This window comes from Paramisgurnus dabryanus, chromosome 17 (genome assembly GCF_030506205.2).
Source record: "Paramisgurnus dabryanus chromosome 17, PD_genome_1.1, whole genome shotgun sequence".
Taxonomy (NCBI): domain Eukaryota; kingdom Metazoa; phylum Chordata; class Actinopteri; order Cypriniformes; family Cobitidae; genus Paramisgurnus; species Paramisgurnus dabryanus.
The window spans coordinates 17,735,085-17,759,289 of NC_133353.1; the positions used below are offsets into that span (position 1 = coordinate 17,735,085).

General features: G+C 41.5%; 1 long non-coding RNA gene across 1 annotated transcript; it reads right to left on the reverse strand.

The window, feature by feature from the left end:
- Positions 1 to 17,946: 17,946 nt before the first annotated feature.
- Positions 17,947 to 23,031, reverse strand: LOC135778387 (uncharacterized). The gene is made up of 5 exons (XR_010544567.2): positions 22,663 to 23,031; positions 18,672 to 18,688; positions 18,544 to 18,561; positions 18,184 to 18,401; positions 17,947 to 18,080 (listed from the first exon to the last, which is right to left on the reverse strand). It is a non-coding gene; the product is annotated as an uncharacterized lncRNA (long non-coding RNA).
- Positions 23,032 to 24,205: the final 1,174 nt, after the last annotated feature.

Sequence of the window (24,205 nt, forward strand, 5' to 3'; positions counted from 1 at the left end):
GTACCCTAGCAACAGAGTAAACAAAGCCTTATATCTCCGCATCAGAACATCGTAGAGACACGGGGTTTGGACCGTTTGACTCGTGACTCAAAGGGTAATCACTAGTGGATGCCATTTTTTTCCCTAGCAACCAAATACAGTACCCTAGCAACAGAGTAAACAAAGCCTTATATCTCTGCATCAGAACATCGTAGAGACATGGGGGTTGGACCGTTTGACTCGTGACTGGAAGTGTAATCACTAGTGGATGCCAATTTTTTCCCTAGCAACCATATACAGTACCCTAGCAACAGAGTAAACAAAGCCTTATATCTCCGCATCAGAACATCGTAGAGACACGGGGGTTGGATCGTTTGACTTTTGGCTTGGAGTATAATCATAAATTGTCCCTTGAAACATGCCACGGCAGGCACCACTCACATTTTCTTCAGGAAATGTACCTATCTAGTTATTATTCTTCTTTTTCTGGACACTTTTTCGGCGCGTAACTCGTCCCGCACGCTTTGTCGTAGACCCATAAATTAGGGCTCAAATCGACCGGATTATTGAGGAGAGGTGTGCTATGACTTTTATAAGCGATCGGGTGCATGATTTCCGAAAGGGGCGCGAAAAACCTCCCGAAAACGTCCCATTGACTTTACATTGCGCGCAACTTTGACGAGTCATAGCTCCGCTCGAGGATTTTGTAGAAACATGTGGGTTACAACATTTGAAGAGGGTGGTAGGCTCTGTAAGAACATGGATCACAATGGGGTGTAAGTTGTACCCCTGGGGTGTAAGAGGTGCCCAAAAGTGCCCCAATGAAAAGTCAATGGGGCAAAATCCCATAGACTTACCATTGCAAAAATTTTGACGGGTCATAGGTCCGAGCCAGGATTTCATAGAAACATGTGGGTTACTAAATTTGAAAAGGGTGCTAGACTCTGTCAGGACGTCCCCCACAATGGGGTGTAAGGTTACCATAGCAACCATTTTGGGCACCCTAGCAACCTATACCATAGACTGCCATTATAAAATGCCCGGATGGATATCTTTGCACCACAGGGTCATAGAGACATGGGGGTGGGCTCATTTTACTCAGGCATCCAATCAGTCTCTCAGGATCCTTACAGACTTACTAAGCCACGCCCCTAGCAACCACTTTTGAGCACCCTAGCAACATAAAATACAAACAGTTATATCTCGGCATCAGAACATCGTAGAGACACGGGGGTTGGACCGTTTTACTTGTGACTAGGGGTGTAACAATTGGGCACATCATTGGCCACTCCCAAGCCACGCCCCTAGCAACCAAATTTGAGCACCCTAGCAACCGAATAAACAAAGCCTTATATCTCCGCATCAGAACATCGTAGAGACACGGGGTTTGGACCGTTTTACTTGTGACTCGGAGTGTAATCACTGGGCACATCATTGGCCACTCCCAAGCCACGCCCCTAGCAACCAAATACAGTACCCTAGCAACAGAGTAAACAAAGCCTTATATCTCCGCATCAGAACATCGTAGAGACACGGGGGTTGGACCGTTTTACTTGTGACTCGGAGTGTAATCACTGGGCACATAATCGGCCACTCCCAAGCCACGCCCCTAGCAACCAAATACAGTACCCTAGCAACAGAGTAAACAAAGCCTTATATCTCCGCATCAGAACATCGTAGAGACACGGGGGTTGGACCGTTTTACTTGTGACTCGGAGTGTAATCACTGGGCACATCATTGGCCACTCCCAAGCCACGCCCCTAGCAACCAAATACAGTACCCTAGCAACAGAGTAAACAAAGCCTTATATCTCCACATCAGAACATCGTAGAGACACGGGGGTTGGACCGTTTGACTCATGACTCGGAGGGTACTCACTAGTGGATGCCATTTTTTCCCCTAGCAACCAAATACAGTACCCTAGCAACAGAGTAAACAAAGCCTTATATCTCCGCATCAGAACATCGTAGAGACACGGGGGTTGGATCGTTTGACTCGTGACTCGGAGGGTAATCACTAGTGGATGCCATTTTTTCCCTTAGCAACCAAATACAGTACCCTAGCAACAGAGTAAACAAAGCCTTATATCTCTGCATCAGAACATCGTAGAGACACGGGGGTTGGACCGTTTGACTCATGACTCGGAGGGTAATAACTAGTGGATGCCATTTTTTCCCTAGCAACCAAATACAGTACCCTAGCAACAGAGTAAACAAACCCTTATATCTCCGCATCAGAACATTGTAGAGACACGGGGTTTGGACCGTTTGACTCGTGACTCGGAGTGTAATCACTAGTGGATGCCAATTTTCTCCCTAGCAACCAAATACATTACCCTAGCAACAGAGTAAACAAAGCCTTTTATCTCCACATCAGAACATCGCAGAGACACGGGGGCTGGACCGTTTGACTCGTATCTCGGAGTGTAATCACTAGTGGATGCCAATTTTTTCCCCAGCAACCAAATACAGTACCCTAGCAACAGAGTAAACAAAGCCTTATATCTCCGCATCAGAACATCGTAGAGACACGGGGGTTTGACCGTTTGACTCGTGACTCGGAGTGTAATCACTAGTGGATGCCAATTTTCTCCCTAGCAACCAAATACAGTACCCTAGCAACCGAATAAACAAAGCCTTATATCTTCGCATCAGAATATCGTAGAGACATGTGGGTTATATTGTTTTACTTTTGGCTTGGAGTATAATCATATATTGTCCCCCGAAATTTGCCACGGCAAGAACCACTCACATTTTCTTCAGGAAATGTACCTATCTAGTTATTATTATTCTTATGTCTGCACACTTTTTCGGCGCGTAACTCGTCCCGCACGGTTTGCCGTAGTCCCATGAAAGAGGGCTCAAATCGACCGGTTTTTTGAGGAGATGGTGGCTATGACTTTTATAAGCGGTCGGGTGCAGAATTTCCGAAAGGGGGGCAAAAAACCACCCGAAAAATCCCATTGACTTAACATTACGCCAAACTTTGACAAGTCATAGCTCCGCTCGAGGATTTTGTAGAAACATGTGGGTTACAACATTTGAAGAGGGTGGTAGACTCTGTAAGAACATACATCACAATGGGGTGTAAGTTGTACCCCTGGGGTGTAAGAGGTGCCCAAAAATGCCCAATGAAAAGTCAATGGGGGAAAATCCCATAGACTTAACATTGCAAAAACTTTGACGGGTCACAGGTCCGAGCGAGGATTTCGTAGAAGCATGTGGGTTACTAAATTTGAAGAGGGTGCTAGACTCTGTCAGGACGTCCCCCGCAATGGGGTTGTAATGTTACCCTAGCAACCATTTTGGGCACCCTAGCAACCTATCCCATAGACTGCCATTAGAAAATGCCCAGAGGGATATCTTTGCACCACAGTGTCACAGAGACATGGGGGTGGGCTCATTTTACTCAGGCATCCAATCAGCCTCTCAGGACCCTTGCAGAGTTACTAAGCCACGCCCCTAGCAACCACTTTTGAGCACCCTAGCAACATAAAATTCAAACAGTTATATCTCGGCATCAGAACATCGTAGCGACACGAGGGTTGGACCGTTTTACTTGTGACTCGGAGTGTAATCACTTGCCACATCATTGGCCACTCCCAAGCCACGCCCCTAGCAACCAAATATGAGCACCCTAGCAACGGAATAAACAAATCGTTATATCTCCGCATCAGAAAATCGTAGAGACACGGGGGTTGGACCGTTTTACTCGTGACTCAGAGGGTAATCATTAGTGGATGCCAAGAGGTATTAAGCCACGCCCCTAGCAACCAAATATGAGCACCCTAGCAACCGAATAAACAAAGCCTTATATCTCCGCATCAGAAAATCGTAGAGACACGGGGGTTGGACCGTTTTACTCATGACTCAGAGGGTAATCACTAGTGGATGCCAAGTTGTATTAAGCCACGCCCATAGCAACCAAATATGAGCACCCTAGCAACGGAATAAACAAATCGTTATATCTCTGCATCAGAAAATCGTAGAGACACGGGGGTTGGACCGTTTTACTCGTGACTCAGAGGGTAATCATTAGTGGATGCCAAGAGGTATTAAGCCACGCCCCTAGCAACCAAATATGAGCACCCTAGCAACCGAATAAACAAAGCCTTATATCTCCGCATCAGAAAATCGTAGAGACACGGGGGTTGGACCGTTTTACTCGTGACTCAGAGGGAAATCAGTAGTGGATGCCAAGAGGTATTAAGCCACGCCCCTAGCAACCAAATATGAGCACCCTAGCAACCGAATAAACAAATCATTATATCTCCACATCAGAAAATCGTAGAGACACGGGGGTTGGACCGTTTTACTCGTGACTTGGAGTGTTATCACTGGTGGATGCCAATTTTCTCCCTAGCAACCAAATACAGTACCCTGGCAACAGAGTAAACAAAGCCTTATATCTCCGCATCAGAACATCGTAGAGACACGGGGGTTGGACCGTTTGACTCGTGACTCGGAGGGTAATCACTAGTGGATGCCATTTTTTTCCCTAGCAACCAATTACAGTACCCTAGCAACAGAGTAAACAAAGCCTTATATCTCCGCATCAGAACATCGTAGAGACACGGGGTTTGGACCGTTTGACTCGTGACTCGGAGGGTAATCACTAGTGGATGCCATTTTTTCCCTAGCAACCAAATACAGTACCCTAGCAACAGAGTAAACAAAGCCTTATATCTCCGCATCAGAACATCGTAGAGACACGGGGGTTGGATCGTTTGACTCGTCACTCGGAGGGTAATCACTAGTGGATGCCATTTTTTTCCTTAGCAACCAAATACAGTACCCTAGCAACAGAGTAAACAGAGCCTTATATCTCCGCATCAGAACATCGTAGAGACACAGGGGGTTGGACTGTTTGACTCATGACTCGGAGGGTAATCACTAGTGGATGCCATTTTTTTCCCTAGCAACCAAATACAGTACCCTAGCAACAGAGTAAACAAAGCCTTATATCTCCGCATCAGAACATCGTAGAGACACGGGGGTTGGACCGTTTGACTCGTGACTCGGAGGGTAATCACTAGTGGATGCCATTTTTTTCCCTAGCAACCAAATACAGTACCCTAGCAACAGAGTAAACAAAGCCTTATATCTCCGCATCAGAACATCGTAGAGACACGGGGTTTGGACCGTTTGACTCGTGACTCGGAGGGTAATCACTAGTGGATGCCATTTTTTCCCTAGCAACCAAATACAGTACCCTAGCAACAGAGTTAACAAAGCCTTATATCTCCGCATCAGAACATCGTAGAGACACGGGGGTTGGATCGTTTGACTCGTCACTCGGAGGGTAATCACTAGTGGATGCCATTTTTTCCTTAGCAACCAAATACAGTACCCTAGCAACAGAGTAAACAGAGCCTTATATCTCCGCATCAGAACATCGTAGAGACACGGGGGTTGGACCGTTTGACTCATGACTCTGAGTGTAATCACTAGTGGATGCCAATTTTCTCCCTAGCAACCAAATACATTACCCTAGCAACAGAGTAAACAAAGCCTTATATCTTCGCATCAGAATATCGTAGAGACATGTGGGTTGAATTGTTTTACTTTTGGCTTGGAGTATAATCATATATTGTCCCCCGAAATTTGCCACGGCAAGCACCACTTCACATTTTCTTCAGGAAATGTACCTGTCTAGTTATTATTATTATTCTGGTACAAACTTTTTCTCACAGTAACTCCTCCTAGAGCTTTCAAGCTACACCCACAAAACTTTACAAAACTTTTAAGACTGGTACGTAGATTGTTGCTATGACTTTTCTAACTGATGGGACCTACCGAATTCCTAAACGGGGCGCTCAAACACCCCAAATTTTCCATTGACTTAACATTGCGACAAACTTTGACGGGTCATAGCTGCAAGCGAGAAATTTGTAGAAACTTGTGGGTTACCACATTTGAAGAGGCTGGCAGGCTCTGTAAGAACATACATCACATTGGGGTGTAAGTTTCACCCCTGGGGTGTAAGGGGCACCCAAATTTCCCCATTGACTTATAATGGGGCAGGGAACATGCCCATATAAGGGAATAAAAGCGTCCCAGATGGAATATCTTCACTTTAGAGTGTCGTAGAGACATGGGGGTGGGCTCAATTTAGTCAGGCATCCAATCAGTCTCTCAGGATCGCCCCATAGCTATTAAGCCACGCCCCTAGCAACCATTTTTGGGCACCCTAGCAACATATCCCATAGACTGCCATTATAAAATGCCCAGATGGATATCTTTGCAGCACAGTGTCACAGAGACATGGGGGTGGGCTCATTTTACTCAGGCATCCAATCAGTCTCGGAGGATTCTTATTGAGGTATTAAGCCACGCCCCTAGCAACCAAATATGAGCACCCTAGCAACATAATAAACAAAGCCTTATATCTCTGGATCCGAACATCATAGAGACATGGGGGTTGGGTCTTTTGGTCATGTTAGCCTTATGCTAGCTCCATGCTAAGTCATACTAGCTTCATGCTAGTTTCGTGCTAGCTTTATGCTAATTTCATAATAAATCTTGCTAACTTCATGCTAATCATGTTAGCATCATGCTAGCTTCATACTAATTCATGTTAGCATCATGCTAACTTCATGCTAATTCATGTTAGCATCGTGCTAGCTTCATGCTAATTCATGTTAGCTTCGTGCTAGCTTCATGCTAATTCATGTTAGCATCGTGCTAGCTTCATGCTAATTCATGTTAGCATCGTGCTAGCTTCATGCTAATTCATGTTAGCATCGTGCTAGCTTCATGCTAATTCATGTTAGCATCGTGCTAGCTTCATGCTAATTCATGTTAGCATCGTGCTAGCTTCATGCTAATTCATGTTAGCATCGTGCTAGCTTCATGCTAATTCATGTTAGCATCGTGCTAGCTCCATGCTAATTCATGTTAGCATCGTGCTAGCTTCATGCTAATTCATGTTAGCATCGTGCTAGCTTTATGCTAATTCATGTTACCGTCGTGCTAGCTTCATGCTAATTCATGTTACCGTCGTGCTAGCTTCATGCTAATTCATGTTAGCGTCGTGCTAGCTTCATGCTAATTCATGTTAGCGTCGTGCTAGCTTCATGCTAATTCATGTTAGCTTCGTGCTAATCATGCTAGCATCATGCTAGCTTCCTGCTAATCATGCTAGCATCATGCTAGCTTCATGCTAATTCATGTTAGCATCATGCTAGCTTCATGCTAATTCATGTTAGCATCATGCTAGCTTCATGCTAATTCATGTTAGCATCATGCTAGCTTCATGCTAATTCATGTTAGCATCATGCTAGCTTCATGCTTATTCATGTTAGCATCATGCTAGCTTCATGCTTATTCATGTTAGCATCATGCTAGCTTCATGCTAATTCATGTTAACATCATGCTAGCTTCATGCTAATTCATGTTAGCATCATGCTAGCTTCATGCGAATTCATGTTAACATCATGCTAGCTTCATGCTAATTCATGTTAGCATCATGCTAGCTTCATGCTAATTCATGTTAGCATCATGCTAGCTTCATGCTAATTCATGTTAGCATCATGCTAGCTTCATGCTAATTCATGTTAGCATCATGTTAGCTTCATGCTAATTCATGTTAGCATCATGCTAGCTTCATGCTAATTCATGTTAGCATCATGCTAGCTTCATGCTAATTCATGTTAGCATCATGTTAGCTTCATGCTAATTCATGTTAGCTTCATGCTAATTCATGTTAGCATCATGCTAGTTTCATGTTAATTCATGTTAGCATCATGCTAGCTTCATGCTAATTCATGTTAGCATCATGTTAGCTTCATGCTAATTCATGTTAGCTTCATGCTAATTCATGTTAGCATCATGCTAGTTTCATGCTAATTCATGTTAGCATCATGCTAGCTTCATGCTAATTCATGTTAGCATCATGCTAACTTAGTGCTAAACATGCTAACATGGTAACTTTTGGTATCATGTTAACGGAAAGTTATAATACTAAACTAAACTTGTTTTAAATTTCTCTCAATCTGTTTTAAACGTTCAGGCTAGGCTTTGTCAAGCCAACATAAAGTTTGTCTTCAAACTTTTCTATCTAGTTATATTTTATTCTTATGTCTGCACACTTTTTCGGCGCGTAACTCGTCCCGCACGGTTTGCCGTAGTCCCATGAAAGTGGGCTCAAATCGACCGGTTTATTGAGGAGAGGTGTGCTATGACTTTTATAAGCGATCGGGTGCAGGATTTCCGAAAGGGGGGCGAAAAACCACCCCAAAAATCCCATTGACTTAACATTGGGCCGAACTTTGACGAGTCATAGCTCCGCTTGAGGATGTTGTAGAAACAGGTGGGTTACATTATTTGAAGAGGGTGGTAGGCTCTGTAAAAACATGGATCACAATGGGGTGTAAGTTGTACCCCTGGGGTGTAAGAGGCACCCGAAATTTCCCATTGACTTATAATGGGGCAGGAAACATGCCCATATAAGGGAATAAAAAAGTTCCAGATGGAATATCTTCGCTTTACAATGTCGTAGAGACATGGGGGTGGGCTCATTTTACTCAGACATCCAATCAATTTATCAGGGTAGTCCCAGAGCTAATAAGCCACGCCCCTAGCAACCACTTTTAGGCACCCTAGCAACATAAAATTTAAACAGTTATATCTCGGCATCAGAACATCGTAGAATCACGGGGGTTGGATCGTTTTACTCGTGACTCGGAGGGTAATCACTGGCCACATCATTGGCCACTCCCAAGACACGCCCCTAGCAACCAAATGTGAGCACCCTAGCAACTGAATAAACAAAGCCTTATATCTCCGCATCAGAACATCGTAGAGACACGGGGGTTGGACCGTTGTTTTACTTGTGACTCGGAGTGTAACAACTGGTCACATCATTGGCCACTCCCAAGCCCCGCCCCTAGCAACCAAATAAGAGCACCCTAGCAACCGAATAAAAAAACCTTTATATCTCCGCATCAGAACATCGTAGAGACACGGGGGTTGGACCGTTTGACTTGTGACTCAGAGTGTAATCACTATGGGATGCCATTTTTTTCCCTAGCAACCAAATACAGTACCCTAGCAACAGAGTAAACAAAGCCTTATATCTCCGCATCAGAACATCGTAGAGACACGGGGGTTGGACCGTTTTACTCATGACTCAGCATGTAATCACTAGTGGATGCCAATTTTTTCCCTAGCAACCAAATACAGTACCCTAGCAACAGAGTAAACAAACCCTTATATCTCCGCATCAGAACATCGTAGAGACACGGGGGTTGGACCGTTTGACTTGTGACTTGGAGTGTAATCACCAGTGGATGCCAATTTTTTCCCTAGAAACCAAATACAGTACCCTAGCAACAGTGTAATCAAAGCCTTATATCTCCGCATCAGAACATCGTAGAGACACGGGGGTTGGACCGTTTTACTCGTGACTCGGCATGTAATCACTAGTGGATGCCAATTTTTTCCCTAGCAACCAAATTCAGTACCCTAGCAACAGTGTAAACAAAGCCTTATATCTCCGCATCAGAACATCGTAGAGACACGGGGGTTGGACCGTTTGATTTCTGCCTTGGAGTGTAATCACAAGTGGGTGCCAATTTTTTCCCTAGCAACCAAATACAGTACCCTAGCAACAGAGTAAACAAAACCTTATATCTCCGCATCAGAACAACGTAGAGACACGGGGGTTGGACCGTTTAACTCGTGACTCTGAGTGTAATCACTAGTGGATGCCAATTTTTTCCCTAGCAACCAAATACAGTACCCTAGCAACCGGAAAAACACAGCCTTATATCTCCGCATCAGAACATCGTAGAGACACGGGAGTTGGATCGTTTTACTTATGGCTTGGAGTATAATCATACATGGTCCCCAGAATTTTGCCACGGCAAGCACCACTCACATTTTCTTCAGGAAATGTACCTATCTAGTTATTATTATTATTCTTCCAATCAAATTTCTGCAATTAATACGGCTCGAACCGTTTAACTTAGAAACTTCAATCAAACTCTCAAACGTGCGGACTATTCGGGAATAGTGTGCTATGACTTTTATAAGCGATCGGGGGTACGGTCTTTGCCCCAGGGGCGAAAAAGCAGCCGAAAAATCCCATAGACTTAACATTGCGACAAACTTTGACGAGTCTTAGCTCAGACCTAGGATTTCACAGAAACTTGTGACTTGCCACATTTGAAGAGGCTGGCAGGCTCTGTAAGAACATACCTCACAATGGGGTGTAAGTTGTACCTCTGGGGTGTAAGAGGTCCCCAAATTTCCCCATAGACTTATAATGGGGCAGGAATCATGCCCATATAAGGAACTAAAAACGTCCTGGATGGGATATCTTTGCAGCGCAGTGTCATAGAGACATGGGGGTGGGCTCATTTTACTCAGGCATCCAATCAGTCCCTTAGGATCCTTATTAAGCTATCAAGCCACGCCCCTAGCAACCATTTTGGGCACCCTAGCAACATCTCCCATAGACTGCCATTATAAAATGCCCAGATGGATATCTTTGCAGCACAGTGTCACAGAGACATGGGGGTGGGCTCATTTTACTCAGGCATCCAATCAGTCTCTCACCATCCTTATTGAGGTATTAAGCCACGCCCCTAGCAACCAAATATGAGCAGCCTAGCAACATAATAAACAAAGCCTTATATCTCTGGATCCGGACATCATAGAGACATGGGGGTTGGGTCTTTGGGTCATATTAGCTTCATGCTAGCTTCATGCTAAGTCATACTAGCTTCGTGCTAGTTTCATGCTAGCTTTATGCTAATTTCATAATAAATCTTGCTAACTTAATGCTAAATCATGCTAGCTTCATGTTAAATCTTGTTAGCTTCATGCTAAATCATGCTAGCTTCATGCTAATCATGCTAACATCATCTTAATTATGCTAGTATTATGCTAATAATGCTAGGATCATGCTAATTTCATGCTAGCTTCATGCTAATCATGCTAGCATCATGTTAGCTTAATGCTAATCATGCTAGCATCATGCTAGCTTCATGCTAATCATGCTAGCATCATGCTAGCTTCATGATAATCATGCTAGCATCATGCTAGCTTCATGCTAATCATGCTAACATTATGATAGCTTCATGTTAATCATGCTAGCATCATGTTAGCTTAATGCTAATCTCTTTAACTAAAATACTTATTTTACCCTTCAAAATAATATACTCTTAAGGTATATGATTCAATTACATTTGTGGACAAAAATATAGTCTCAACATATACATTTATTTCAATTGAGAACTAAAATTTAATTTAAAACTTTTTTTTCAAATTACTTGGACAAAATGATAAAATAAACAAGTAATTCAAGCCCATAATACATGGAAATTTCTTTGAAAATATCTCAGGGTGAGATCTCAAATTACTGAAAAAACCCAAGGGTATATATTTCAAATTCTAGGCAAAGGGTGGCTGCATTTGAAATGCTAAAATATAACAGTTTGGATTTCAGAAGATTTAGTCTCAAGATAATTCACATATGTTGTACAAATGGGAAAACACGGCCTGTGAAAACCCAGCAAAGTATGTCTTTGTGACTTACTGTTTTCTACATAAAATCATCCTACACAATTCAGAAAACATTCTCTGAAAATATAATCTTGACATCTTCAATACTGACTGAGTAAGGTCATGCCAAAGACTGAACTCAATGTTAAATCAGTAAATTCAAACTTTAGATGTCACTAGATGTTAAGACAGTAGCCTGGATTTCATATACAGGTCACATATTTATGTATCTTAGAAATATACTGTAAATAATAATGTGCATGTACATGACAAAAACATTTAATCATAAAACATTCTCGTCAGGTCTTCTGTCTTTGTTTCCTACACTCGTCTCTGCAAGCAGTGCCTTTAGAGGTTCCTCTTTGTTGCCTTTGTTTCCTGTCCCGAACACCGCCTTTAAAACATCTGGACACCACTTCTTCCTCTACATGGTTCCTCTTTATTGTTTTAGGATCACCTAAATGGAAACATCCAAAAAAATGTATTAATCATACGATCACATTTTTATATTTAAATTTAGGTGCCTATGGCAAACATGAACAATCATGTATATTGGATAGATAATCAAAAAGTGGACCCACAAAGCATACAGTACTTTATGTAAGCATATAAAACATCTGGTCTACTGTGTTGGTGCATTCCTTGCAAAAAACCAATAATAACAAACCTTCAGACACTGTGGATAAAACCTATCAAGTGCAGGACTTTAAACACATCATGTGTCTTTACGGCATAAACACAGATTCCGGAAAATCATTGGCAGTGTGAATGAACCAAAAATCAAATGGTCCTGGTCCAAGTTTAAGTATAATATGAATGTGCCCTTCTTCAATGTATCGTGTCTAACAGATATCAAGTTGCAAAGTTTGTCTCACCTGTGGGCCACAACACTTAGTTCTGTCCTAGTATACGCCTTAGTCCTCGGTCTAGATCTCACCCAAACACTGTAAACGGAGCAGAACAGAAATGTTAATTTGTAAGTAAAAATGATAAGTGGACCCAGATTTGTTCCAGAATGTATTAAATGAAATATGGCCTGCGCTTTGTCTAAGATAAAGGATAAAATGCACCGTAAATAAAAGACATTTTAAAAGGGTTGAGTTGTCTGAACCAAGTCATCTTGTTGCTTTGACGTCTTTGTTTTAGTTTATCTTTACCCTTCTGCTTGTTAACAGCAAACATCATCAGTAATGTTCAATTATCACTTTATGCATTACTTTATTATTTTATTAATGTTAAACACACCTTCAGTATCATCAGTGTAATTAAATAGATAAGACTGAGCAGTGTTGATTTACCACCAGGGATTTTGATCTGTAACTGAATTCAGTCAAAGCAACAAGATGACTGTCTGATGACTCGAATGAGTTAAAGGATTACTCCTCCCACCAAAATGAAAATTGACTGATTATTTACTATCATGTCATCCAAGAAGTTATCTATTACTTTTTTAACAGAACACAATCAGAGTTATATTAAATAATTTCCTGGTTCTTTACATTAATATATTTTATTTATATTTTTTGCTTTATAATCACATTGACTGGGATCAATGTTTTTCAAAGCTTAAAAGTATATCCATCCATCATTAAAGTAATCCATATATAACCCAGTGGATTAATAAATGTCTTCCGAAGCGAAACAATACATTTGTGAGAAAAACTATTCATATTTATAGCTTTTTATGATAGAGACAAGACATTTACAAAGTTAAAAAGACAATTTAAAATTGCAGCACGTATTATTGCATTGGATGTTATGCATCTCATGACTAGTCGTAATATGAATTGTAATGAAACACAGTAGAGACACATGAGAAACAATGCGATTGAGTTGTAGTAGTCTGTTTACATTACATATGCATCGTAACTCGCTTAAACCTTAAACTATAAAGTTTTTCTCACAAGCCTATCATTTTGCATCAGAAGACCCACTGGGTTATATATGGATCACTTTAATGATGGATGGATGGATGCACTTTTGGAACTTCAAAACATTGATGCCCAGTCAATGCCATTATTAAGCATTGAAGAACCAGGACCAGTGCGGACAACAATGACTTATTTTCCGAGGTCGCACAATGCAATGCGAAGCTCATCCCAACATGTATGTAGCCCGTCATGTGTGTGATTCGTCATTTTAAAATATGTGTTAGGCGTATCGCATAAGCCCATGTGAATCACGTGTCATGTCAAAATAAGTGCCTGCTGCACACACGTCTGAAAGGTTTATGATAAAAGATACCTGCATTATCTCATGCGTAATCAGAGTTTAATGTTAAGTGAATGTGTTGTGTGTATTTTGTGAATGTGAGCATCTCTTTTATTATAAACGGTTTTGACGCGTGTGCAGCAGGCACTTTTTTTGACAAGACACGTGATGCACATGGTTTACATGACGCAACAAACACACATTTTTGAAAACACGAGCAACACACATGACACTCTGAACACTTATTTTGAATTCGCACCCCTCAGAAGAGCAGTCACGAGCCGCCACTCGCCAGGACAGTATTTAATATAACTCTAATTGTGTTTGGCTAAAGAAAGAAAGACAAACATCTTGGATGACATGGGGTTGAGTAAATAATCCTTCAAAGCTAAAAGTTTACGTAAAAATTATAATTGTATCATTTACTCACCTTCATGTTGTTATAAACTTGCCAAAATTCTTTAATCTGATAAATGATGTCAATCATACAGTTGATGGTACCCATTGACTTCCATAATAGGAAAAAGACATGTCATTGAAGTAAATGAGCAGCTGTGTACTTAACATCATTTATCAAAATATCTTGTTTTGTGTATATCACAATAAATAAACTCATGCCGGTTAAGAACATAAACAGGGCCTGTGTGATCACTAAAGCACAATAAAAAACATGTAAAGCTATCTTACCTTGAAATAAACTTTGACATGGACTACTGAAAATCTAATGAATGAAAAAGACAAAAAATAACATATTACGCACAAATGTTAAAAACAACATTGCAGTATAGTGCTGTAATGCGTTTCAAATAAATAAATTCAACTTACATTATTTGTATAGTATATATCAGTACAGTGACATGCACAAGTTTGGGCACCCCTGGTAAAAAATTCTGTTAATGTAAACATTTAAGGGAGGGGAACATGAAATGATCTCCAAAAGGCATAGAGTTAAACATGAAACGCACATGATTACCACTAGGGCTGGGTGATATGACCCAAAAAAATATCGATAAAATGTTTTCCATATCAGTCGATATCGATAATTATCATGATAAATAACAAATCTTTACTCCTGTCAAATTTAAAGGCAGATTTTTGCTCCTGAATGAAAATTGTAAAAAACAGACAGTTAATAATGGTTTTAAACTACTTTTTATTCAGAACATGACAAATACAAATACTAAAATCTTGTTTTAATGCATCTGTATTAAATGTAAATCTATTTGTTATGAAATCAACACATTTCTGACACAAAAGCAGCAGACTACTGTCACTTTAAGACCCAAGACAGGCTGCTTTAAGTTTCAATATACTGAGTAACAGCTGTTTATGTTCACTTAAACAAGAAAGAAAACTTAGTTCAGTGATCACGCGTGTGTTATACATATACGAGCTATACACGCTGATAAATGGATGTCAAGAGTGTCACGTTGCTGTGGGAGCGCACATACGCAAACACTATATTCACTGCAGTGGTGGATCTGCTGCTTTTCCTCAGTTTCCTGAATTTGTGAATGTCCTGTAAATATACTTTTAAAGCTGTGCGGACGCAAGGCAGAGATGTTCACAAGTCTCTGAGCTCGAGTCCGAGTCAAGTCTGAAGTCTTTGACCTCGAGTCCAAGTCAAGTCTGAAGTCTTTGAGCTTGAGTCCAAGTCAAGTCTGAAGTCTCTGGGCTCGAGTCCAAGTCAAGTCTCAAGTCTCGTTGTAACAAATAAAACTCTAATAACAAAAAGAAATTATAAACATTTATAAAAAAAAACAAAGTTGCACATTAAGTAAGGTCAGTGGTGTGGTCTAGATTTTTGTAGTGAGTATACTGTGATTTTTCCCTCTCACCCTTATGACACTCGTCCCAGCGCAACGCACCACTCACACTCACAGATGCATACAGTATGGATCTTCATGTAACAGAGCATTCTGAAAGTGTACTCATAAACACATAAACTGAATGTGTTATCAACATGTCAATTTATTATAAGAAAAAAAAAAGAGTTTAACAGCCAATGGGTTTACAGCTGGGGAAACTGGACTGATTTTTAGACTGGTTTAGTGTTAATTAACATCTAACTTGGGGCCAAAACTTACTCAACTGTTAATTAAAATTAAATAAACTGTTTACAATCTTCAATCCGTTACAATCTTCAATCTAACACACGCATTGAAGAAGAAAAATATCCACTCTTTCAATAGCTATTATCTGACAACTATTGATAACATTACCATGTGTAATTTAATGGTGTAAATGTTTTTAATTAATACACATTTAAGATGACCATGAATTAACTCTAATTTGCATAGTCATTGATATAAAAAGCTTATTTTTTAGCGCAACTCTGGACCTGACTGGAGCCGGACCGGATACACTGAACCGCATGTGCGTACAGAAATCTGCTCACTTGAGCCCCTTTTTGCGGTTAAATTGTTTAACCATTTAAACAATTGCAAGCCTTAGAAACACGTTAATGATAAACTTACCCTATTTAAATTGCATATTAATCCGCAAATCGCATGCGAGCTGAACCGCAGATCCGTCACAGCACTACCCATAGCTTCAGATGAATGCCACAGCAGCAGCTGCCTGCAGGTACAGTCGACATGTATGTTCGCGGCCGCGCGCGCGGAGCAAATACGTCACGTGTTACGTCGTGGGCAGGTTGTAGGTAACGGAGGGAGCTATGACAGCGAGCTCATCAGACGTTTCCTAAAAATAAACATTGTTCACGAGTCGCGCGGCTCGAGTCCGAGTCGAGTCTGAAGTCTTTGAGGGTCGAGTCTCAAGTCGAGTCTGAAGTCACTGTGTGTGCGACTTAAGTCGCACTCGAGTCCGAGTCTCAAACTCGAGTCCCCATCTCTGACGCAAGGCGGACGCTGAATGAAAGTACAGTATACTGCACCTATTGTGTCTGCTGTGTTTGACGAACCCTGTTTGCGCGTCCAACATTACACACAAGAAAATGTTTCCGCGCATTTGGATTTCGTGATTCCGTCCGCGTTATCCGCATCGCGAAAATCATAGGTCTCTACTAATAAATGAATAACTTGCCTCATCTTCCACTCCTTCAAGTCTAACTGACACTGTGATTGTAAACCAAGAGCGCGTGCCGCATCCGGAAGTGCTCGCGCAACATTACGCACAGTGCGTAAACATTATCGATCACTTATCGAACTTCCCTTATCGTTTTATCGGAAAAGTTTATATCGGTAAAATTATCGTTATCGAATTATCGCCCAGCACTAATTACCACTGTATGTAGTCCAGTGCTGGTATCGTCTGAAGTCCTTGCAAGGGTTGATGTCATCTTTCCATTTGTGTTAGGTCATCTGACAGAAGCAGGATCCAGACTGCAGCTCACATAATTGCTAGTAGAAATAGAAAAGCAAATTGAGAAAATTAGCATGACTGCTGTTTATAGCTTTTTAGGTAGTGGGTAGTTGTGATTATTAAGTTATTTATAACCTGAGGCAAAGGTTAGTGAATGCAATTATGTGTATGCTAGACTTAGAGCTGTTGCGTTTGGTCGATAGAATCGGCGGTGTCAATTTTAACGTCGATAATTAGTCAACATAAATACTGTGTCATCACGACAAAAATATAGCCTTTTCCCCTTTGACATGGCAGATTTAAATGCAGATTAACATTCACAATGAGAAATATCTGCAAACTGGACTGAAGAAGAAATCAGGGGGCTCGTCACTATCAGCTATGAACATTCACCAGCATAACAAAACTGCGTGTAACGCAGTGCTTCCCAATCCTGGTCCTCGAGCACCCCCTCCCAAAAACGTATTTAAAACACCCGATTCAACTTATCAGCCTCCTTCCAAAATGGTAAACATGTCTCCCTAACAAGCTGATGAGTTAAATAAGGAGACATCTAAAACTTTTTGGGAGGGGGTGCTCGAGGACCAGGATTGGGAAGCACTGGTGTAACGCACTCCTTTATGAACTTATCATAAACAAAAAAAATACACGTGTGGTTTCTCAAAAGAGAAATCACGGATAAGCAAACTACAGATACTACAAAAAAACCTACCAAGTGCAAGACTTTAAATATGTCATGTCTTTATGTCATGTGTGTGAAAGCACAAACAAATCCAGAAAACTATTGGCAGCGTGAACTAACCAAAATCAAATAATCCCGAAGAACTCCCGGATGTGTTCTCTGTATTTTTTCCATAATGTGTGTGTGATAGGGCTACAGACATTAACCATTCATTGAAAGCAAGATGTCCATTGAACCTTAAATGTCATTGTCAGTATCGGGAAAGCGGTCCTGAAACAAATATCCTTGTCGTAAGAGATGTACGGCGTACTGTCTCGAGTAAACATATGGAGTCCTTCTTAAGGATCTCTGACTGCCGCACTCTGATGTTGTTCACCTGGCATGTAACACGACAACCCAAATTGTCTTAATTATCCCAGGCACCTGCACAGAAACATTGAGAACACAAGCACCAGGGAAGCAGTGAGTGTGCGTCTTACCTACACCTAATGTAGCGTGTACATGCCGGGCGATGGAGGCCCCGGTGATCCCAACATAGCATCCGGTCTCATGAAGGGGGGAGAATCAGTTATAAGTGGGTATCTCAGAAGCCTGAGGCAATGTGAGGGGAGAAGTGCTGGCTCGTTTCTTCCACTGTCGGTTTGCTGGCATTGGAGAGAATCTCATCTGGATAGATCGCATCCTAGATGTACATGCCCTGCACAGAGAAACAGATGGCTTAGTACCTCTATGTCCTTTCTCCGATAAAACTAATATGACAGTATGGTTAAGATCAAAAACACTTAGGGTTAAAGTCAAATAATAAAAATGTCTGTAACAGCTGGTTAAAAACAACTTACAGCAAATGATGTTGTGATCTGTTTTGCAAAGACATAAAACATAACAATTGAATATTACAGATTAACATAAATGATGTCCAGTTACACCCACTAAAATGTCTTGAGGTGTCTGTCAGTGAAATACTTACACAGCAGTGCCAATGACCTGTTATAACACACAAGAAGAGAGGAAACATATATGAGGGAAATATTAGCTAAGGAAAAATGCAAGAAATGTATTCAGTCATTTCCAGCCCTTGATGTGTTTAAAATCCACAGTATGGCAAATGACTATGATATGAAACACCTGTTCATTAAATCACTGTACATTTCATACATCTGACATACAATAACATAAATCAGATTGCACACATCTCTTGTTTGTTTTGTTTTTAAATTTGCTGCCATTGTAAGTGTCACGGCCAAGGGGCTGGCGCTACTGTGCTAAGCCACGCCCCTTCTCAACTTCCACCTCGAGGAGGTCCCCAAAGCCAACCCAATGACCAGACAACACGAGAAACAGGTAAGTATTAAAACAATCTTTATTAAATATTTAAAAGGTAGTAGGGAAATGGGGAAGGGAAATTAAAACTAATGTCTATCTCTGCCCTCCAGGTGGGCCATGGACAGGTGACAAGGGGGCAACGGGATGTCCAGGACACTGAAGACCAGGGGGGGGGAACGTAGGACTCAGGCTCCAACCTGGTCTAGACTACCCGTGGCGCGCTCCTTTGTCCTCCGTAAGTACAGGTCTCGTTCTGTTACTCCTCAGAATAATCTTTCTCTCTCCTCTTCTCTCCACAGGTATCGACTTGGACACAAAGCACAGTTAGTTTGCTTCACAATGGCTCTCACCTCTTGGCTGGACTCAACGTACCGTAAGTACAGGTCTCATTCTGTTACTCCTCAGAATAATCACTCTCTCTCCTCTTCTCTCTACAGGTATCGACTTGGACACTTCTCTGTCCTTCCCTCCACAGGTATCCGCCTAGCGAAATGCCTGATGGGGTAGGTCGTCCCTACGTGGCGTCGGGGGCGAACCCTCTCGACGGCTGTGCGGTGGCAGGGGGGGTGGGAATACTCAACGTCTCACCGGGCCGAGCGCTTCCCTCTCCTCGCTGCTGTCGACGTTCGAACTCTGGACAGGGGCGCCCCTTTGTAGAGGCCACGGGACAATGGAAATCCCTTCACCTCGCTCTCTGCAATAATAAACTCGCACAGTATACAATGTTAGTTGTCACAAATCGTACTCACGATGCTGCTGCTTCTCCAGCTCTTCGTTGGTGCTCACACCACCCGCTCAATGTCTAGGCGGGACGGGATCGTCTCGGGGCGCCGTGCAAATCTTATAAACTCTGAAACAAGCTCACAACATATGCAGGATTAAATTTAGCTAGGGCCAACAGCCTCTTGGTCTTCCTTTGGCGAAGTATGTGAAAGCGGGGGTCTATCAGACAAGACACAGCAATCCACAGCAATATACAGCACCACGTCAAACGTAAAGGTTTTCACAACACCAAGGACTCACCCACCACGCTCAGTGCACAAAAAGGACTCCCGTCTTTCTTTACTTCACTTTAGTCAGAGCGGCGATGGATAATGTGGCCCAGCTGATAATGTCGTCGTTGTGTCTGCTTCAGTAAAAGAAAACCTCCACTTGGCTCACCCACCACGCTCTAATAGGGGTAGGGCCGCTCTTTTTCTCCTGAAGAGAGTTCTAGCATACACCAGGTCAGTCTAACACTCACTTGCATTTGCTCTGGTACTCACAGCGTTTGTTGATTTAAATATCCCCTTTCACTTCGTCTCAATCTGTCATGCATTCGTTCTCCTTGTCACCTTTAAGGTTTGTAATGTCCTCAACATTTACTGTTCAGCCTGCGAGAGAGAGAGAGAGAGTTTAACAGCCACAAAACATAACGTACCAGCGGGCACAACACAGTGCTTACACACACCCAAAGGGAACTCAACGGATCAACGTTTCAAAAAGAAACCTCCGGTGCAGTGCTCCTTTAACTCACAGCCCCGTCCTTTTCGCCTTTCCTGGCTGCCGCACTCTTTCCTCTCGCTATAAGCGCTCTTTTGGATCAACGGCGCCCTCCGGCTCTTCCAAGGACGGGGCGTGTGGTTCAGTCTGCCCTAGGCAATAAAAAGGAGCTCATGCCCGAAACAACTCTCCTCCTGTGTGCTGCTACAGCTCCATTTATGTGGCCCATCCTCATCTCTTCCTCCAATCAGAGCTGCTACTTTAATGTGCTGCACCTGTGGCTCGTTTCTGCATAATTTGGGTCGCCTGGGAGACCAGGAAGTGAAGGGTGCGTTTAAAAATTCTGTCCGGGCGGAACCTCTCCTCTCCATTTTCGGTTCCGCCCTAAGTCACCCGGTGACATAAGCACTCAAACTATCATACAGATCATAATAATACACTTTATACAGTAACTAAAACTGCCGGGGGGCATCATAAATATATATAGAGACAAAAATCATATTATTCACACTCACTAAATGTGTTTAAAATGACAATTTACCTCAGACAAGATATTTGCAAAAGCTTTTCTAACAAACGCAGTGTTTCCCCTAGGTTTTCATCTTTGGGGGGGGGGGGGATTGGTTGGGTATGTATATACAGGGGTTAAATTGTGATTTGTTATGTGGGAGCTCTGTGGGGAGGGGTACTTCGAGGGGTAACATGTTTAATCCTGATGACAGCAAAGCCACTGGTGTGTTTCAATGACATTCTGGACTTCTGATAGGATTTGATAAGTTTCAGCTTTAAATCTGTGTCAGAGGTTGACCCAAAATATTTTAAAAAGAGCGTCTTAAATGATGCAAGTCTATGAGTTTGACACCCTATATCCATTTGTTGCACATGTCATTATGCACAATTGATCAAACGTTGAAGGAAGTTAAAAGAATCAAGCTCCTTGAATAATTCTAGGCATAAGATGCTACCCCAAAAGACTTAATTATCAAGAAAAGGTACAACACACAGTACTGTATCAACAACATGTCTTAGAAATTATCCATAGAGATTCCCTATGCTGGTCAGCAGCTAGAAAACAATCACTATATGTTTGATTTGTGTAATCAAAATACATTATTTTACTAAACTATACAATGAGTTATATCCAGTGTTATCCAGTTAACATACTGTAATTAGATGAATGACATACATACTTTAGTCTTCTATTAAGTTCTCTCAACGTGGGCACTATTCTTACCTCTCTCTCTCTCTCTCTCTCTCTCTCTCTCTCTCTCTCTCTCTCTCGGTCTCTCTCTCCTCTACAATGTCAAAAGATCCTGCGTGCTCGTTCTTGAAGCTGCTCTGAGTTTTTTCGCTTGAGCTGCATATTTTTTAACTTGCGCGAAGACGTGTTTAAAGGGAAAAGCGCGTGTTTTCGCGGCAATTGTGCCGCCCGATTCGCGTCATTCGCAAATTCAGAAATATGACAGCATACAATGTTACTGTTACACAGAGTTACTACAAAACACGTGCGTGGGGCGGGCATGTATAGCATGAGAGAGAGGGAGATAATGCGCGCGTGTGTGTGGGAAAGTCATGATAAACTCGAGCAGTCGTCTTCTCTGTCAGTAACATCCGTGACTGTTGATGTTTACGCAGAAAAATAAAGTATTCGGAGGCGGACTTTCAAAACACCGTCACCAGTTATGGGAGAGAGAGGCGCGTGCTGCACAGAGAGAGAGCATGCGCAGTAAATTAAGCCCAACAGTAAAATATAAATGTGCGCACTCAATTGGATAATTGTAAGTAAACGCGCAAACACTGACAGAATCATGCCATCGTGGAAATAAGATAAATAACATATTACTTGAGGGCTGTTTAGTTTGTTTAATAAAATAACAAATTGTTCTCTGGCACTTCATAGAAAATCAAATCAAATTTACTTGACCTTCAAGGGGGGCGGGTGGAGCCGTAAGGAGGGCGGGGCGCCCCCCTTATATAATGGTAGGGGAAACACTGCAAACGGGACAGAACAATTAACCATAATATTATGTTGATCATTTAAACATCAAACAAACACTCATAATGAAATGAAACAACCAAAATTACTATGTTATTGAACTCAATTATATAATCATCGATAATCATCCTCATATTTTTCCTAAAATTTTAATTACCTCAGAATACTTCCAACTGCTGTTCAGAAAAGCAATGGCCATCTGCCTATATTAAGTTAATCGTTGATATAGCAACAAAAACACAATACTGAACAAGTGAAAGGTATTTAGATTGATTTCAAGTACCATGTTTTTGTCATAGCATAAAAAACTAGACGAGAAATGACCTTTCTGTCCTCAAAGTTAACATTACCTCTAGTCGGTCAGACTATACATAACAACAAGCTGACACGTATTGTTTTACAGAAACATTTTAGAACAACAAAAATTTATGGAAATTATAATCTCTATTAAATAATACACAAACATTTTAGCAAAAATGCCTCAAATCTGAATAGCGCTGCTAGTACTACAAACGTTACTATGACTTTATTTGCTGTGCTGTAGTAGACGGAGTGCCTTATACAGGGTTGCTGCAGGTTTCACCAAGTCAAATTTAAGACTTTTTAAGACCTTTTTAAGACCATTATGAGTGAAATTTAAGACCAACGCGACACAATGATCTAAGAAGTTCTCAAAACATTATATGTTTTATTTTTATTATATCTTTTTTTTTTTTACAAATAAAATCCACTAATATGGAAAGATCAGTATGGTCAGCTGCTGATATGTGCCTTGTTAACATGTTTTACACCTTTTCCACCCATACGTTAGATGCATAAATATGCACTATACCGCCATCGCATTTATTCGCCTCTATAATTCTACAATAATTAAATGAAAATGAAATTTACCATTAAAAGGATATTCTTGGTTTGTTGTGTGTTGCTAACAAGGCTGTTTCGAAAAAGATCATGTCTATTGCCAAATAACGTAGGCTAAGGTATACCAACATTGTGTTAAAAAAAGAAAACATCATGGAACATACTTTTAAAACTTACTTTTTTCCAATAAACGGATAAATTTAGCATCAAATAGATTTTTGTTCCTCTTGCAAATAATGACTATTCATAGAGTATTCATTGCTACATCTATGACTCTATGATTTGTAAATCGTTTCCTTTTAGAGGCCGTTCAAGACACACTCAAGTTTATCTGAAATATAGACGCGCGGCCGGCAAGCGCACTCAAATATAGACGCGTCTGAAACAAAACTCGTGTTCACAAGTAAGTGCTTTAAAAAGCAGAAGAAAGCGGCACATCATAATGCAAGAATTCTTCCAATAAGTCGGGACACAATCAACTTGAGCATAAAGCGGCAGGGACATCTCTTACCCGCAAATACACGAATGGGGCTGCTGCAGAGGCGTCATGCCCATTCAAACTGAGGGGGCACCTGCCCCCTTGGTTTTTTTGAGCCAATGGATTTTGCATCCAACCTCTAAATCAAATAAGCGTCCATTAATCTGTTATTTGACTTTTAATCTGTTAATATGCACAATATTATACATTCTGTGCTGCATCCTTGTCACTTTTCGGAGATTTTCGCCGTTTTGATCATGTTTTGATCATGTTACATTACTTTTATTCTGGCGGCAGCTGGCGCTGCAGTCAGAGCGCAGCCGCAGACGTCATCAGTGTCTGGGCGCGCTCACGAGCTCTC